The following is a 14,993-nucleotide window of genomic DNA, read 5'->3' on the forward strand; positions in this document are numbered from 1 at the left end:
GGTAATCAAGGTTCCACTTTAAGTCAAATAGGGAGAACTCCTTCTCTAGTGAAGGTGCTAAACAAGCCTTTTCAAATAATTTGGTTTACAAAATATTAGCACTTGTAATCTTTAAAAAAGATGGAGCCTCACTACTCAGACTTGTCAGTCAGTATCAATATCAGATTATTGCAGAGAAAAATCAAATGCACGAGGCAAAGGAACTGCTGAAATACTCTTCAGGAAAAGTAAATTGAGTTCAAAATATCCTAAATTACTTAATATTTTTTTTTTTTTTATTACAATGACTGAGTACATCTCTGTCTAAACAACCTGCAGTTTTGAACAATAGTATGCTTTGTTCATTTGGTCTAGTATTGCTGCATATGACAATTCTGAGCGGAATGGTCCCAGGGAACAGGGGGGAGTGCCAAAACCTGAAAGCCATACAATTTTAGGCTTGTCAAAGCATTCCCAGTAAGAAGTACTAGAAAAACTAAAAAAGGCTCATCTAATAATGAATTGAAAATGACATTAAAATTAACATCACTGGTCACGATTTCATGGTAAATAGATCTTGTCAAAATAAATCACTATGCAGTTTTTCAGTGGGAATCTCAGACTTTATTACTTGGCACCCTCAAGCCATCTTTATTACAAAACAAGAGCACTGCAGCAACATAATAAATGGATTAAAATCTGTGATGGACCTCAACATGCAGCTCTAAAGGAAAGCAAAGATTAACACATTGTTCCAGAGAGATAGTTTCCCACCTTGCCCTAACTCCTCTGTCTCCAGCTCTGCCAACGTATTACAGAATCACAGAACACCAAATTGGAAGGGACCTCAAGGATAATCTAGTCCAGTGTTTCTTGGCAAAGCATGACCTAAACTAGACATCCCAGCACACTATCCAGCCAACTCTTAAAATCATCCAGTGTTTGGGAATCCACTACTTCCCTGGCAAGAGCATTCCAATGGTTGATTGTTCTCACTGTGAGTAACAATCTCCCCAGGAGTAACTTGTGCCCATTATGCCTCATCTTTTCCATGAGACAGTAGGTAACGGAGAGCACACAAAATTGACAATAAAGACATGTACAGGTGGCACACACAAAAAAAGTACAAAAAACACCAAGTAGCAAAGTAAATAATTTCACTTACTACTACTGCTGGGCTCAAGTGAACATGGTATATTTTGTTGAGCAATCAGTTGAACAGAGATCTATCCTTATTTTTAGGTGTCTTAAAAATGAGCAAACAATTCAAAAAAAACCCAACATACTAAAAAAAAACCTAAGAAACCAAAACAAACCATTCAATCCCCATCACCCCTTTCAATAAAGGCCCCCCACCAAAAAAAAACAACCACCTCAAAACACACACCCAAACAAGCAAACAAACACACACAAAAAAAACCCCACACCAACAAAACCAAAGGACACTTCAGAAAGGAAAGGTCATCTCTCAGACAGCAAAATTCTCCAAGGATGATTTCAGAGAAATCCTACTAGTATGAAAGAAGAAAAGGACTTCTCCACATTGATAATCTGAGCCACAGTTCCCCCTCTTCCTCAGAATATATTGGCCTCGGGCCTGTACAGTCTTGCAGTGCAAAAGAATAATCTCTTGACTACAGTAAGGTCTCTTTAAGAAGTTAATTTTCACTCAGACACCCCTTTTCTTCTACCATGTATTATTTGCTTTTATTTACTGATCTGACAGTATTTGGCAGTGTCTCAAATCTAGAGGGGCCAAAACCCTCACCCGGTGATGTCAATGGCATCAGCAGCAGGAGCTGCATTCCAGATGAACAGTGTTCATGCTCCTATCTGATGCAAGCTTTAGCTCCTTGAACTTGAGCCCAGACAGTACCTCACAGAGCTGTGCAGCTGGTTCTGTTACCTGACAGAGCAGAAAACCTTTTAAAGTGGAGGCTGCGTGGTAACTAAGTTATTACAGACTAAATATAGATGCACTTATTTAAATGCAGCAAGCACGCAGGTGTCTGTGTTGGTCACAGCAATAGCTTTCAGCTCCCCCCCCCTCTCTGAATCTCCCAGCAAGAGAGCAGAAATTTGTCTTTGCTCTAAGATACCACTTACTGTCCATGCATTCAGTAAATTATTTTGATTATGTGTGATGAATCAGCCCAATAAGTGTCAAGATCTCTGAGCTCAAGTCACAAGTAACAAATTGGTACCCAGTTCAAGGATTCTATGCTCTCTTTTTGGATGCTGTGAAGTTGCAAATTTTATTACTGGCAGAAGGGTGAGGGAACCACACCTTCAGTGAGCTGGGAGTTTTCTTTTAGAAGATTAGGCTTCTCCTAGAGAGCTTCTTCACAGGCAAGGAAAGCAGTAAGGAAGTCAGCCTCAAGCCCACAGCACTTTGTTGGCCCCTGGGACCTTCTAAAATGAATATAAAAAGCCTACAGGGAAGTAACTTGAGAGTAGTAAGAGAAAGGCTCCCATAAAAAGCTATCTGACAAATAATTTGTCTGCTATACAAATAGTCCAATGGAGTCCTGGAGATAAATTAAGTACTCAAATGATGCCCGAAGGAAAACAGAAATGAAATTGAGCAAATGAAGGTAGAACAGGGATCGCAATCACACTTCTTAGCAAAGACTGATATGCTTAGCTTTCACTAGTGAAATGTATTGCCAAAGCTACTATTTCTGTTCTTTTTTTTTTCCTCTCAGATTGGTGCAAGGCAACAACATTGTGGTTAGCAAGGACATTTATTTGTACATGGCCAATGCTCACTGTGCAAACCAAAAAACTAGAACCCCTATGCCAAATCAATTCTTTAAGTTACTGGTTTGAGACTGAACTTAGAAATTTACTAAACAGCATCTGTATTGTAAAGCTGGATTTGATTACTTCATTTTCATTGTTAGTCCCACTTTCATTGTTAAGCCTCTTTTATAATAATACCCGCAGACAAGTGACCAGTATTGTTATATGTCTCTTCTTCTGTGAGAAAGGATGCAATAACAACAGAAAGGTGGATTGGACCATTATGCAGACAAGTGCTCAGTCACTGAATTACAACCTATCAAGACTTAAATCTATTATAATAAAACTGCTAAAACTTCCATGAAGAGACAATGTTTTTGTACAGAGCTTAAATATTTCAGAGAAAAGCTGATTTTATGTATTTCTCACATGATGCAAGCCCTGGTAGAACCAGCTGAAGGCTGTAGCGAGATAAAATAAGAGAAAAAGGAATGTAGTGGGGTAGCAGAAGTGACATTAGTATATGACGATAACACAAACTTTATCATACCTACAATTATGCATAGTAGAGTTACATGAAAAATGGATTTAACATGCCTGTACATGGCTCTGCACTGGGACTCTTGCATAGTTTTGAAAGTAAGCTGATGGATCTGATTAAATCAAATCAAAAGCTGAAGAACTTAAATGACAGTAAAGAAAAAAAAAGCCTTTAGTTCAACAAAATGCCAACAGAGCTGCAAAAGGGAACTGCTGAGCTGCAAATTAATTGATAAACTGGTGAAAAACACTTCTGGGACACTCACCTCCTGCTTTGGGAGTTTTGAACTACACCTGCTGTCTGACTATAGCGATTCACTCACATCGCATCTAAGTGGCTCTGTTGCCAATTACGTGATGTTGGCTTAAATGCATAAATGCATAAGTTTTGAAAATTCAGTGCAGGAAAGGAGAAAATAGAGCATGATAAAGGCTATCTTTTGGCATAGCTGCTATTAACATGAAAAATTAGAATAATAACAACAAACTGCGGCAGGCACAAATTCACCCAGCACTTTTACCCTGGAATGGGGTTTCCAGACACCATCTAACCTTCATGCCAGCCAAAGCTCAAGCACAGCACAACACAGAACAGGACGTGTTAGCAATGGAGCTGCCAGACTACATTTACTCCTCACAGGTAAGGAAACACGAAGTCTTTTGAAGCTGGGAAACTACATTGCTACTGTATAAATTTTATATATGTATACATATATGTACAGATACAGAGGTATTTATTTCTGTACACACAGCAAGTCAACTGCACTGCAAGCACTGGGAAGAGCTGCTTTAAGTTCTATTTTCCTTTTGCCTATACAGCAACTGCCTCTGTGCTTATGTATTCATTACTTGCATTTTGATTCATTTTGATGTGCATGAAAGATTGCTTCATAAAATCTGATAACTCTAGTAACAAGGGTGAAAGCATAGCAGATGGCAGGTTTGGAGGGTTTGGGTTTTTTTAGTGGGCGGCTGTTTAATATTTCTTTAAACATACTGACAATTGTTCTAAAGCAATGATTGATTTATAGTAAATTTAAAAATACTATATTGATATTTTGTTAAGCTCTGCAAGCAGGCTCAACAAGCAGAAATCAGGCAACCTTTTTTTCTTCAGAGGAGCAAAGGGATCACTGACTATTCTGTGTGTTTAGGTACAGCAAGATGATGAAGAATACTGATGGGCAGAGAACTTATTCTTTCCTCTGGTGCTGAGCTGATACCCGTATTTAATACTGAATCTGGAGATATAACCCACAGTGAAGCAATGTGTAGATCCATCTCTCAGAAATTTTCCTGTGAAAGCAATGGTGTCCTTTAAGAAACAGACCAAGGATAATATTTTGCCCTTGAGCCTGTTTTAAGCTTCAACACCTGCCCCCTCTGTGAGACACTCTTGTAAACCCAACCATTTGGAAGCATAAGTTTCAGAGAGTGCAGGACCAAGAAGCCTTTATTAATGCACACACGCTTGTACTTAGCAGCTCAAGCTCTGCCAGGTCCATATATAAGTACTTACTTATTGTTATTTGATCTCTGAAAGAATAATTAAATGGGATAGTATTCATCCTAAGGATTAAATGAAACTCAGCAGAAGAGCTAAAGACCAGAAAAGATACTGGAAAACACTGCAGGGGGGGGAAATTGTAATGTAATTCTGATATTTATTTTAGTCCTACTTAACTTTGTGTAAGCACAAAACAGGATTCCACTTTTTCTGAAGAAGTCAGAAGGGCATATATGCTCAAATTGTATTACTTCAGGATTCTTAATTTTTTTTTTAAGAGATTTCCACGCAGTTTATTCAGAGAACACATTCACTTGTACCAAGAGAACAGTGTAAGTGGAGTATGCAGGACTGTATTCTTCCCGAAGAAAGAATGCTGCTTTCTGACTCTCCCTCTTATTCTTTCTGCTTTTGTTATTCAGTAGGTGAAAAAATACTGTACTAGCTCACACTTGGGTTTGCCTCTGGTCTCTTTGTGACAGAACCACAGTTAAAAGCAGTTCAGCTAACTCCTAAGGTTGGGCAGCCTCTTCAGGTGAGAATTTTCCTTCCAGTTCTTTGCCAGGCTTAGACATTAGCAGTGCAATGGGATCAAGCTTTACCCTAATAAAGGAAGATGTCATTCTAAGTAAAACTGGAATAGTAATCCCCTGCATGAAGAAGAAACGTACAACTGGCACTCTGTCATCTTTTGCTGACAACCTAGTGCATCCACAAAGCTGGTTTTAACTCTTACCACTACAGTCCTCCTAATACACTGTACTACTTTGCACAGCTATTGAAGGCAATGAAGCTGCAAGAAAAAGCTGACATCCATAGCAGACTAGCCTTTGGTAACAGACATATTAGGGAAAAAAAAAAAAAAAAAATCTCAAAAACAGCAGTTTTACCTCTTGCATTAGGATCTCATCCTAGTTTTAGAAGTTCCTATGCCCCTTATTCAGCTGACTTGGTCAGCTGTGTGCACATACAGATACAGGGTGCCAACTGAAACCATGCTGTCTTTCCAGAGTTCCTTTCCCTTTTTTTCTCGGCTATACAAAGAATAAAGCTGCAATATAAAAGGTGGGTCACAGGGACAATAGGGAAGAGCAACAACAAATAACATAGCACCACTGTAACTTTTTTGTTTGTTTCTTTAAAAACAAATAAAAATTTAAAAAAAAAAGAAAAAAAAGCAAAAAAGCACACACACACAACACTAAACCGTTTCAAAGACAAAATAAAAATGCTGCTTATTCAGTATGAAAAATCATGTTTAACCACTTCATCTCCAAGGTAAAAAACTGAAGCAGTCCTTCACAGCTATCCACTATTGCTCTCACCACCACATGGTGCTGACAATTCCACTAAAATTCAGCTTCTCAGTACCCACTCTGATAACATCAAATGTTTGTTCTACAAGAATTGGTTCAATAAGTAAATAAAAAAAAAATAAAACAGGCCTTTAACCCTAAAGATGACATTAACAGATGTGAGCATTCAGCATGCTGGAAGGTTAAGAAATAGAGTAGTATGTCTCCAATTGTTTAAGTAGCAGGGCTAAACTGTATTGTCCTTCTACCTTAAAATACATTTAAAAAGTATTAGTATTTGAACTTACAGCTGTAATATACTGTGACCTAGCATCTTCCCCTAAGCAAAACTACTGCTGATCATCTTTTGGATAACTATAGATGATGATCTTTACATTAAAAAATTAAGAAAAAAGATTTGAGCTATTATCTGCTCAAGCTTCCTTAAAACACTACCACTCGTCATAATGATCAAAGTACTTTTAAGAAATACCAGAATGTCATAAAGAAAACTTTAACCATTCTGCCTTTTCCATTTCAAGGAATACTATCTCACTTTTGCTCCAGTAGATTAAATGTATAGAAAAAACAGATCCCACACAGAAAATGTGAAGCACTGTCCTGGGTTCAGCAGTAGCAGTCATTTTTCTCCTTCTTAGTAGCTGGTGCAGTGCTATGGTTTTGACTTTCAGCTTGGGAACAGTGCTGATAACACCAATGTTTTGAGCTGTTGCTCAGTAATGTTTACTCTGACCAAGGACTTTCTGAGTCTCATGCTCTGCCATGGAGGAGGGGAAGCCAGGAGGAAGCAGAAACAGGACACCTGACCCAAACAAGCCAAAGAGGTATTCCATACCACAGCACATCATATATAAACCACTATATAAACTGGGAGCAGTTACCCAGAAGGGCTAGATCACTGCTCGGGTTGGGCTGGGTATTGGTCGGCGGGTGGTGAGCAGTTACATTCTCTTCCCTTGTTATTTCCCTTATCATTATTATTACTAGTGGTAGCCGCAGTGGGTTTGTATTATACCTTAGTTACCGGACTGTTCTTATCTCAACCCAGGGGAGTTACATGCTTTCAATTCTCCTCCCCATCCCTCCGGGAGCAGGGGGAGGAAGGGGGGGTGTGAGAGAGCTGCTGCATGGTTTCTGTGTTACTGGCTGGGCTTAAACCATGACAAGCACTCAGGAAGTCCTTGGGAAATAAACTCACAACAGCCACAAATATTTATCAAGATTTCTGGGAAGGAACAAGTAATTTTGATGTCTGAAAGGCTTCAGAAAGTCACTCCTTTTTATGGAACACCCTGGGGGTCACCTACAATTACAAGTCACTGCTGAAATTGTCTACTCTTTATTTTCCCTAATGCTTAGAAGCTTTGTCCAAATAGAAAGCCTGATACATTAGGAATGTTTTACTATAATCTATCCAAATGAGCTGCTCTTTATAAAAATTGAAATTTCTGTTCCACACAACACGTATGTCATTTTGCAGTTCTTCCAAGACATAATGCAGCTCATCCTGCAATCTTCCAAAACATTATATTGTCAAACATCACACGTACATATGGATAAAGAAGCAGAACCTAAGGCCACAAATAACAAAACTGAGATTCAACTTCACACTTCTCTTTCAATTTCTCTCCACAGAAGGCTGGGACTCTTCTGAGAGAGACTGAAAACCCCTGAACACTCTCCCCACCACCCCCACTCCAAAAGTGAACCCATCTTGCACAAGAGAGATTACTCTTTCACCGATCTGAGTGCTCACAAGAATGACAGCGATTATGGAGGAGAGGCAGGGAGGGAACCTGGGACTTCTAAAGGCTCAGAGAACACAACAAAGACACATCCCAAAAAGAGGCCAAAATCAAGTGAAGCCTACAAATTTCCTCTACAAGAACTCCAGCAGAAAACATTTAGGAAAAGGAAATTCTGCAAGTTTCTACTCAAAAGACAGCTAAAGAAAGGACCACCAAATGTCAACAAGCATCAACATCCTGTCAGGGATTATTTGTTTATCATCTTGGACTCAACTGAAAGCATCTATCAATCTCTGAGAAGCCTTCATCATTCATTATGTGTAGATCACATCTCTACCGCAGAAAGCTGTAACTGCATTCTCGCTCTGTCATCGCTTTGGAGTTCATGCTGCCCATCATTCAAAAATTTAAACACGGAAGAGAGAGGTTGACAGCCATAATGTAGTATCAGTCTTGAAATGTGATGTTAGATTAGGACTATGAGTTGCCCACAAAATTTAGGGTGGAAGTTCCCTCTGTCCTAACAGGTCCTTGCAATCTTCTGTAAAGACTGTGGATATTACCTATCAGCTTAGAAAATTAAATTATTACCTTTTATTTTCTATTATTGTTGCAGAATAACACCACAGAAAACATACAACATGTTAATTTCATATTCACTAATGCATCAGAAGATTAAGAAAAAAACCCTAACTGTTTCATGTCTGTTGATGAAAAAAACTTCAGCCTTTGCTTTAAGAACTACAAAAAAAAACCAAACCACCACACACACACAAAAAATACGATACCACCCAAGTTCTGACTTTTCTCCCATAGCTTGAACTCCATCCTGCCTGCTCTAAGGTGACATGAAACTCTTAATTTGGGGAAGGGGGGGGGGGGGGGGGGGGGGGGGGGGACGGGATGGACGACAAACCAACAACTGAAAACTAAACAAACAAACAAGAAAAAAAAAGAATCTCTGCTCCATGTGGCAGCTAATCACTTCTCTTGGTGCCCTTATAGGTTTGGTGCTTTAGTAGCAGATCCTGAAGTCCAAAAAGGCTCTTGATCTGTATGTATTTTTATTCCCTATTCCAAGAACAGAGACCACAAAACCAAGAAATTGAAAGACCTGAACAACAAACTCCTGAATACAAAACTGCAGGAGAAGACACAATCAACACAAAAGACCCAATTCTGTCACGTCAGTGAAAGAATCTCACTGAAAGCACCAGCACTCTTGTGGGATATCAAAGTTCTACCGGATGCAGAGGCTTGAAGGACCCTAACCCAGAAGCAAATAAACCAACTTGAAGTGTACAGTTATTTTCTGGGCTTGTACCTAATTATCTGTTGATGTACACTTGAGACACCTGCTGTACAAAGACTAACCTCAATCAACAGCATCTACAGAACTACTGCCAAGTAACTGTGCTGCTTCTTCCTGATAGAAGCTAGCAGAGGAGGGAAAAAAAATCCCAGCCAGCAAACGCATAGTCTAAAAATAAAATCTGAAGAAGATAAAGAACTGGAAGTTCAAGAGTAGAGGCCACCATTACATATGGAAAAGGATGAGTCCAGGATCAAAGTCAAATGAGGGGAAAAGAAATTAGAAACGTCACAAAAACCTGAAGAAAGACCTGTGGTCTAGTTCGGTACATACATACATATATATGCACACATTTACTGGGGTTCAGCTCAACAAGAAAAGCTCATTAGCGCTTAATTTTCTGTGCCTTCATTTCTAGAGACTTAGTTGTTAGTTAGGGAAAGCGGATGGCAAAAAAATTGTAGGATCTGCTTTTACCAGTATCCTTAGCCAAAAGTCCCTGTGAACAAAGATACCATTATCCAAATGGTATTTATTAATAGAAGCAGCCCAAGCTATTTCAATAAATAAATAAATACATGCATACACGGGGAAGTGGGGTGGTAGGGACGTAGGAGTAACAGATGTTAGAGAAAGCTAAAACTGGCAACGTTCATTTATTACTCACTACTCGTTTGTTTTTCCTGATTATAGGCAGTTTCAATCTCTCCTGAACTACTAGAATTTGTTTCATTTATCCCATGAGTAAATGGAAGAAATAATATCAAATACTCAAGATTTTAAGAAGCCAAATACACTAAAAAAAAAAAAAGAGGGGGGAAGAGAATGACATTTTTAAGGTGAGTACAAACACAGTACAATCATTTTCACATGACTGTCCATAGCAATTACATGGAAGAAAATGGTACTTAAATGAACTAGCAAAATGTAAAGCACTTTATTTCCCCCTCTTCATTTCATTCCTATACAAATACTTAATACCAAAAAGTGCTGTGCTTCATTACAAATCTTTCTCTTCAGATGGAGAATGCCTTTATTTTGGCAACACAGCACATGTAATCCAAGAAGCACATGACAGAAACCATGTATGAAAAAAGCATTTTTTGTATCTTTTTGTTGGCTTTCATACATCAATTTCATTGACCTGCTTATTGATTTATTTTTGTAAGAACACATGCAGTTAGGGGAATACAATATTTTTTTATGCAATAAATTACTATAATGCTACTACTAATAATAATTTGCATTAAAAAAGAAAAAAGACAAACCTTCTGAAAGAAAAATTGTCACTTAGAACAGAAAGGAACAGGGTCTTTGACATTTTATTCAGATTTGTCAGTCAAGATGTGAAAAATTATTAACTAATAACTTTCTTTAAACAAACATTTAGCAGAGGAGCATAACAAATCTCTTGAGCTAGTTCATGGAGCCATCGTGGGAAAAATTATCATCAACTGAGGAACATGGCAATTTGATTATTCACTTTACAACACCCCCAATGGTATTATTCCCAAGTTTTCTCAGACAATTTTTCAAAATAATAAGTGGTTACAGATTTTAACCTTAACAATCACTGCCAAGTTTAAAACATGAAGTTTAAAATCCCCACTAGGAAAATGGTTTACTTCTGGTGTTACTGCCAGTACTTAATTGCAAGTATTGGAACCCAGTTGCAATCCTTACATATCTCCAATTCCTTTCTTGTGACCTTCCGTCAGCTAATACCTGACAAATTAAGATTGCCTACATAGAGATCAATGGAAAAAACTGTTTTTCAAGAGGAGGCAAAGTATGCAGATCACTGAAATGGCACGGAGTTCAAGAGAAACTATTTTTTTGTCAGTTCGTCAGTGAAGTTTCAGCCCTAAGGTTTTCAACTGAGTTTCAAAAGTCTACAGGAAAGAACAAAAGGTTCCACCAATAGTTGTATTTTGAAAATAGAAAATGCTGAAAACATCTTGACATATAGGTCAAATATACTTTTTAAATCCTTAAGATCTTCTTTCCCCCGTTACAGTTACACAGAACCAATGAAACAGACTTTGTAATTATGTGAAATTTATACAGTAACAACTGAGAAGTAAGAAAAAGGAACACAATTAAGAGCATTAAGTGAAAATCTGGATGAAAGCCACTGGTTGGAAGGTAAAAAACTAATAGCATAAAAATGCAAGTACGAGTCAATCAACATTTGATAGGTCAAATGAGAAGAGAAAAACCAGTTCTTGTTCTGTACTATTTATATTCCAGCCTTTCTGCAGGTGATAGGCCAAAGAAGTGTGCTTAAAAGGAGAAATTTAAACCAAGCCACCTTTCATGGATACTTATGGGGTGATTTTTATCCAAAGTCTATGGGGCAGAAAGGGCTTCCACAGAGGATGAAGACCAGTACCACAAACCACCAAGAGACGGTCTCCCTTTACAGCAGAAGGCATTGTTTGTAAGATGTTTACTGGCTGTGAAGCATCTCAAAAGAACCCCCCGTTTATTTTCTTCAAGGCCAATCTTTCCAAGTTTAAGTCTCTAAATGTCCTACAAAGGACCAGGTTCCTGTTGATCAGGTACACAAAAAAAAAAAAAGAAAACAGAAGAAAGAAAAGGGAGTAGGGGGGTGGAGAGAAGAGAAGAACACCTATCATTTGTTACAGCAAAAGAAAACAAAGCACAAAAGAAGAGCTCCTCATGTCTTCATTACACCCCATATCCATACAGGTACATATGCTCTTTCTCCATTTTAACAAAAGAACTGTACATTTGTCTCATATTTTTGGACTTCCAATACAAACAGCCTTCTGGAAGATACAGCAGTGGGAACACTCAACACATTAGTTATAATTTATGGTGTTTGAATTCTGTGATAAGATGAGCAACAGACTGCTCATTCCCTCAGAGGAAGCCAATTTCTTCCCTCTAACCATCAGCATCTTTCATATTTCCAACTTTGATAAGATCAACGGTTGCAGCTAAATTAACAGAAAGTTGATTTTTAGTCCAAAGTTCTTTAAATTCTCTCAACTCTCTACAAATATGCATCCTCTCTGGTCTTAGGAAATTCAAACTACCAATATGGAATAACCTGTTTCTCTATATCTTCAAGGCAGAAGTATCTTTGGCATGTTATTATTTACAACCATTCAATCAAAATTATGTTCAAAGGTTCAATATTTCATAACAATTCACCATGTATGTCAACAATGCCTGTATTGAGAAATATTTTCTAAATTACACATTTTGGGTCTTTGAAAATGTTAGCTAAAACAAGAAAAATTTTAATTAAAAGAAAAAAGCGAAACATGGCAACAGAACTAGTAAGACACACACACTCATTTTAGCAATTTTAAAGACACAGAGAACTTCACACCATCATCATGAAGGCATACAGTTTTCTGCTATTAAATTTCCTTCAGATTTCAGAGACAACATAGGACACAGGGTTAACCTTTGATTACATCCTAACAGTAATTCCTTATAAGACTCCTGGACAGGTTTCCCTCATTTGGGAGATCTCAGGCCATCCCCAAGCATACAAGACAGCCCACCCAGCATGCGACCTTTTCAGCTGCTGAACAGAAATGACAGGTGACTAGCAAATCTAAATTTGCTTAAAACCACTCTCTACCCCTCAGGGCCTCTAAATAAATCTATGGGAAGCTTAACACAAAGGACTTTGAGAATCACAAGTCCTAAACTTTGACTCCAACTTCTCAGCAGACTTCAGTAACCAACAGTAAATTCACCCTGCCTCGGGTCAAAGTTTAAAAATTAGCTTGTGCTTAGTAATTTAGCATGTCAAGTGGCACTGCCCTATACCAACTCTCCTTAATACCACAATATAATGTCTATATTCTTCCTAATATAATAGCACAGTTGACCATTTCATGCGATCAATCAAGAATTTTTCCTCTTCAATACCCCATGCAAAGTATTTTTTTCAAATTTCCACTCAAACTGACAACAACTGTTTACCTATTCTTGAAGATAACTTGCTTGTATACTCAAAGAGGTATTTTAGGGACAGTAACAATTTCATCTGATTTTTAATGCAGATTCTTACATCAATAGATCTTAAAGCTTTTTATAAGAGAATCCTCTATCATTAGCTCAAATTCAGCAGAGCACAGAGCCCTGAAGGGCTTGCTATCCACCGAAGTGGCAGAACTGGGTTCCACTTGAACTACTAAAGAAAAAAAAAAAAAAAATTCAACTCAGTGGTGAAAAAGGACTCTGAACTTCACCTATTTGGGGCATTCTTCATAAAGTAACGAACTTTTATCAACAGGAGACATTCTTCTGATTTAGAAGGGCCATTTGCTTTGTTCAGGTAAGTAGTAGTATCTAGGTAGGATGTGCTAAAGTCCCCCCCAGTCAAGCTCTCAATGTAGTAAAATCAGCTAATCTCTAACTTGCCATCTGCTCCCAAAAGGCAGAAGGATAATACAATCTAGGAACACAGCTAATAAGAAAAATAGTTATGTCAGAAGGGCTTGGGTAATGCAACTAAGGAAGATAAGTGGTATCGGCCTGAATCTATACACCAGGCTGGAGGAAACAGTAACTCTAATCTATGCTAGTTTGGCTAAACTTAAGTCTACCAGCACAAGATAAAAACCAGCAAGGGCACCATTAAACCATTTTTTTGAACCAAAGCCTTGGTCTGATGCTGCCAACACACTGGCCCTTTCTTTAAGAAGAATAAGCATTAACTGTGAAACACTCTTAACTATGAAACCAAATGACACAACTGCTGCTGTAAAGCAGATTTTGCTCACTGCACTTCCAGAACAAAGCATTTGTGAAGATGAACTCCGTTACTTAGTTTCACACTACTAATTTTTTTTGTTATTCTAACTGTAGCACTACTGTAATGATTGTATTGCCCAATTCTAGTTCGGATACAATTCCAAATTTCAGTTGTTACTTTTATGGACTTATTTGTGTTAACTGGTAGCATAACCATAAATATATACATGTGTATATATATAAAAAGAATATGACAACAAGAAACCCAAACAAACCAACCTACAGTTGTTCCCAAATCTATGAAAGATCAGAAGTAAACTCAATTCATAAATCTTTTGGGCTGCCACAGAGTGCTAATTATTCACAGAACCTTCAGACTCCAAGCTTGTAAAATTCTAGATATAATACTGAGCAAAAATGGAGAAAAGCCTACACACGAAAAAGAACGTCAAAGAGCTGTGAGACAAACCCTCCCTAAGCTCACTAGAATGCCATACATGTACAATGGAAGAAAACACTTCATAGAGTCTGTAAAAATACTTGTGGTTTTATCCAGCTACAGGATATTTTATGGATACATATGGATACAGCTACAGGATTATTTTATGAATAAACAAACTTTCTTGTCCATGCCACTGAAAAATCAGACCCTTGGAAGGGGTCCTGAAAAGCATTCTTCTACTGAGGGCAGCTAGTGAGCATCATCTGTACCTAAAGACAACTTGGGAGGATGTGTCAGCCTCAGATCTGGCCAGAAAAGCCAGAAGAGTTGCATCAGAAATCTGAAGCAGGGCAATGTTCTCAGTTGTAACTGCTACCACACTAGAAGTGTCTGCACCAAATGCCAAGCAGATCGTGTGTTCAAGCACCCTCATATGTCTAGAAACCGTCGCATCTTCAACATGACGGTTTGTTTGGAAGTCAAAATTTAGATGTTTTAAAGTTACTAAATTTACCTTTGGCAATGAAGGCTAATTTGGTCCTTATTTGGGGGGAAAGCTCTTTTTAAATTTAGATTTAGAAGCTCAATGCAAATAATTGTTCTTTGTTCAGAAGTTCCAATAACTGCCAATTCTCTTTAGCATGCTGATACAGAAAAAGTAGAAAAA

The sequence above is a fragment of the Pezoporus occidentalis genome, unplaced genomic scaffold (assembly GCF_034315485.1).
Source record: "Pezoporus occidentalis ecotype Australia unplaced genomic scaffold, CSIRO_AGI_Poc_V1 ctg54, whole genome shotgun sequence".
In the NCBI taxonomy this organism is placed as follows: domain Eukaryota; kingdom Metazoa; phylum Chordata; class Aves; order Psittaciformes; family Psittacidae; genus Pezoporus; species Pezoporus occidentalis.